A 5268-nucleotide genomic window follows, 5' to 3' on the forward strand; every position below is an offset into this window, starting at 1 on the left:
GAAAACTTCAAACACCTGGCTTCTTTCCAGGGAGGAAAAGAGAAGAGTGGAATGCACAACCAACATTTTGACTTTTCAGGGGGTTGCATTAGGGACTGGGGTTCTCTTACATGAATCAAAACACTGACAGGAATTGGCACCGGGTTGAGGGCTGCTGAGAACAAAGATCACTTCATGGTCTAACGCCAAATAATCTACAGTACTGGGGATAGACACTAGGTAGAGCTCATGTGTTACAACTTGCTACAACATGAGCAAAACTCTAGGACTACAAACAGACATCAGGGAAAGTCTCTGAGTAGAAAAAGAGAAACCTCTTCAACTATGAGATTATGCATACAAACACAGAAAAGATGCACCCCCAGAAAAGGCTTGAGAGGTCTCCAGAATCTCAAAGTAGGCTTATTGGTGAAGGCCATCCTTATACAAAGCCAGACAAAGACTAGGAGAAGTGGCTGTTTTTTCAAATGCTCAGGTCCCAACAAAAGATAACAAGACATCCAAAGAAACAGAAAAGTATGGCCAAGTTGAAGGATCAAAATAAATCTCTAGAAATTCACACTAAAGAAATGGAGATATATGAGTTACCAGACAAAGAATTCAAAACAACTGTCATAAGGATGCTCAATGAAATAAAAGAGAGCATAATTCTTCTTGCATAAAAATTCTAAATGACTTGTATAGATACTTCGCACTAAAAGAAGGAGAGCACAAATCCTTATACCTTAAGTATAGCCTGCTGAGTGAAGTGAATTCCTTTTCCAAAATACAGTATATTAAGGGGGCTGGGGACAAAGGGCAATTTTCCAGTGAAGAAATTTGACAAATTCTACCTCAGCTAAGTGATCAATATCAGTGTCAATAGTGATAAGTCATGTTGAGAGTATTTATCTTTGATACAATGTGATGAAAATGGCAACTAACTTATGTTGTATTCCTCAAAAAAGAAAAACCATAATCCTAGTTTAATCATGGTTTAAAAATTATAAAAATTCTAATAGAAGGGTATTCTACAGAACACTTGACTGATGTGCTTTAAAACTGCCAAGGTCACCATCAACACAAAAAATCTGAGGAATTTTCACTGCCAAGAGAAGCCTAAGGAGACACAACAATAAACGTAATGTAGAACACTGGATGGGGTCCTGGAGCAGCAATACATCAGGTAAAAGCCAAGGAAATTTGAATAAGCTATGTACTTTAGTTAAAAATAGAGTACTAATATTGGTTCATTAATTACAATGAACGTACCATAATAACATAAGCTGTTAATAATAGGAGAAACCATGTGAGGGGGTACATGGCAACTCTGCTCTATCTTCTCAATTTTAATGTAAATGTACAGCCATTCTTAAATAAAGTCTACTTTCCTTTTTTGGCTTTTTAAAAAATTTTTATTAAGTGTTTGCTTTGGCAGCACATATACTATAATTGGAAAAATAAAGAGAAGATTAGCATGGCCCCTGTGCAAGGATGACATGCAAATTAATGAAACATTCCATAGTTTTGAAAACACGATGGTCAAAACCTTTGGGATGCAGCAAAAACAGTACCAAGAGGGAAGTATATAGCAATACAGGCTTATTTCAAGAAGAAAAATCAAATAACCAATCTAACCTTACACCTAGGGAGCTAGAAAAAGAACAACAAATGAAGCCTAAAGGAGCAGAAGAAGGGAAATAATAAAGATTAGAGCAGAAATAAATGATATAAAAACTAAAAACAGTAGAACAGATCAATGAAACCAGGAGCTGGTTCTTTGAGGAAAAAAAATAGCCTGACTTATCAAAAAGAAAAGACAAAGGAACTAAATAAATAAAATCACCAACGAAAGAGGAGAAATAACAACCAATGCTACAGAAATACAAACAATTATAAGAGAATATTATGAAAAATTATATGCCAACAAATTGAACAACCTGGAAGAAATGGATAAATTCCTAGAAATAAACTACCAAAACTGAAACAGGAAGAAATAGAAAATTTGAACAGACCAAAACCCAGCAAAGAAATTGAATCAGTAATAACAAAAAAAAAAATACCTCCCAATAAACAAATGTCCAGGGCCAGATGTCTTCACAGGTTAATTCTACCAAACATTTATTTTTTTAAAAAGATTTTATTTATTAATTTTTGAGAGAGGGAGAGAGAGAGCAAGGGAGAGGGGCACAGAGAGAAGCAGACTCCCAGCCCAATGCGGGACTCGATTCCAAGACCCTGGGATCATGACCTGAGCAGAAGGCAGATGCTTAACTGAGTGAGCCACCCAGGCGCTCTCTACCAAACATTTAAAGAAGAGTTAATACTATTTTTCTCAAACTATTCCAAAACAAAATAGAAATTGAAGGAAAACTTCCAAATTCATTCTATGAGGCCAGCATTACCCTGATTCCAAAACCAGACAAAGACCCCACTAAAAAAGAGAACTATAGGCCAATATCCCTGATGAAAATGGATGTAAAAATTCTCAACAAAATACTAGCAAATTGAATCCAACAGTATAAGTGGGATTTATTCCTGGGCTGTAAGGGTGGTTCGATATTTGCAAATCAATCAATGTGATATACCACATTAATAAAACAAAGGATAAGAACCATATGATCCTTTCAATAAATGCAGAAAAAGCATTTGACAAAGTACAATATCCATTCATGATAAAAGCCCTCAACAAAGTACAATTAGAGGGAACATACTTTGACATCATAAAGGCCATGTATGAAAAACCCACAGCTGATATCATCCTCAGTGGGGAAAAACTGAGAGCTTTTCTTATACAGTCAGGAACAAGACAGGGATGTTCACTCTCACCATGGTTAGCTATAATAGTACTGGAAGTCCTAGTTTCAGCAATCAGACAACAAAAAGAAATAAAAGGCATCCAAATTGGCAAGGAAGAAGTCAAACTTTCACTATTTGCAGATGACATGATACTCTATATAGAAAATCTGAAGGACTCCACCAAAAAGTTGCCAGAACTGATACACAAATTCAGTAATGTCACAGGATAAAAAATCAACATACAGAAATCTGTTGCATTTCTATGCACCAATAATGAAGTAGCAGAAAGAGAAATCAAGGAATCAATCCCATTTACAATTGCACCCAAAACAATAAGATACCTAGGAATAAATCTAACTGAAGAGGTAAAAGATCTGTATTCTGAAAACTATAGAACACTTATGAAAGAAATTGAAGAGGACACAAAGAAATGGAAAAACATTATGTGCGCATGCATTGGAAGAACAAATATTGTTAAAGGCTCTACCAAAGCAATCTACAGATGTAATGCAATCCCTATCAAAATACCACCAGCATTTTTCACAGAACTAGAACAAACAATCCTAAAATTTGTATGGAAACATAAAAGACCCTGAATAGCAAAAGCAATCCTGAAAAAGCAAAGTGAAGCTGGAGGCATCATGATTCCAGACTTCAAGCTATATTACAAAGCTGTAGTCATCAAGACAGTATGGTACTGGCTCAAAAACAGACACATAGATCAATGGAACAGAATAGAAAACCCAGAAATGGACCCACAACTATATGGTTAACTAATCTTTGACAAAGCAAAAAAGAATATTGATGGAAAAAAGATAATCTCTTCAACAAATGGTGTTGGGAAAACTGGACAGCAACATGCAAAAGAATGAAACTGGACCACTTTCTTACACCTTACACAAAAATAAATTCAAAACGGGTTAAAAACCTAAATGTGAGACCTGAAACCATTAAAATCCTAGAGGAGAACACAGGCAGTAACCTCTTTGACATTGGCTGTAGCAACTTCTTTCTAGATTATCTTCTGAGGCAAGGGAAATAAAAGGAAAAATACACTATTGGGACTTCATCAAATTAAGGAGTCACGTGATGTGATGAGCACTGGGTGTTAAATGCAACTGACAAATTATTGAACACTACATCTGACTCTAAAGATGTACTGCTATAAGTTGGCTAATTGAATTTAATAAAAATAAAAAGCTTTTGCACAGCAAAGGAAGCAATCAACAAAACTAAAAGGTAACCTATGAAATAGAAGAAGATATTTGCAAATGACATCTGATAAAGGGTTAGTATCCAAAATCTATAAAGAAATTATACAATTGAACACCCCCCAAAAAATAATTCTGATAAAGGGTTAGTATTTGATAAAGGGTTAGTATCCAAAATCTATAAAGAAATTATACAACTGATCAGCCCCCCAAAAATAATTCAGTTAAAAATGGGCAGAAGACACAAATAGACATTTTTCCAAAGAAGACATACAGATGACTAACAGACACACGAAAAGATGCTCAACATTACTCATCACCAAGGAAATACAAATCAAAACTACAATGGTCTATCACCTCACACTAGTCAGAATGGCTAAAATTAACAACACAGGAAATGACAGGTGCTGGTGAGGATGTGGAGAACAGGGAACCATCTTGCACTGTTGGTGGGATGCAAACTGCTGCAGCCACACACTGGAAAGTAGTATGGAGGTTCCTTAGAAAGTTAAAAATAGAACTACCCTATGATCCAGCAATTGCAGTACTAAGTATTTGCCCAAAGGATAAAAAATACTGATTTGAAGGGAAACACACACCCAGATGTTTATAGTAGCATTATCAACAATAGCCAAATTATGGAAGGAGCCCAATTGTCCATTGACTGATGAACAGATAAAGCAGTTGTGGTATATATATACAATGGGATATTACTCAGCCATCAAATGAATGAAATCTTGCCATTTGCAAAAACGTGGATGGAGCCAGAAAGTATAATGCTAAGTGAACTAAGTCAGTCAGAGACAAATACCATATCATTTCACTCATATGTGGAATATAAGAAACAAAACAAATGAACATAGGTGGGAAAAAAAAGAGGCAAACCAAGAAATAGACTCTTTACTATAGAGAACTGAGGGCTGCTGGAGGGAAGGTGGGTAGGAGGATGGGCTAAATAGGTGATGGGGATTAAGGAGGGCACTTGTGATGAGCACTGTGTGTTATATGGAAGTGATGAATCACTGAATTCTACACCTGAAACTAATATTACACTGACTGTTAACTAACTGGAATTGAAATAAAAATTAGGAGAAAGAAATAATAATAAAGTTTTTATTTCAATTTCACTTAGTTTACAGTGTAATATTAATTTCAGGTGTACAATACAGTGATTCAACACTTCCATACAACACCTGGTGCTCATCACAACAAATAAAGTCTATTCTAAAAACCTCCGAAATAAGAAATCTCCAGGCCAAGATGATTCTCTCGTTGGAGA

The 5268-nt window shown here is 35.6% G+C and overlaps 1 non-coding gene across 1 annotated transcript; it reads left to right on the top strand.

Annotated features, from left to right (window-relative positions):
• The first annotated feature begins 1401 nt into the window (after positions 1-1401).
• On the top strand, positions 1402-1508 carry LOC121103925. Its single transcript, XR_005836210.1, has one exon. It is a non-coding gene; the product is annotated as a U6 spliceosomal RNA (small nuclear RNA).
• The last annotated feature ends 3760 nt before the right edge of the window (positions 1509-5268 follow it).

This window comes from Ursus maritimus (genome assembly GCF_017311325.1).
Source record: "Ursus maritimus isolate PB19 chromosome X unlocalized genomic scaffold, ASM1731132v1 scaffold_X1, whole genome shotgun sequence".
In the NCBI taxonomy this organism is placed as follows: domain Eukaryota; kingdom Metazoa; phylum Chordata; class Mammalia; order Carnivora; family Ursidae; genus Ursus; species Ursus maritimus.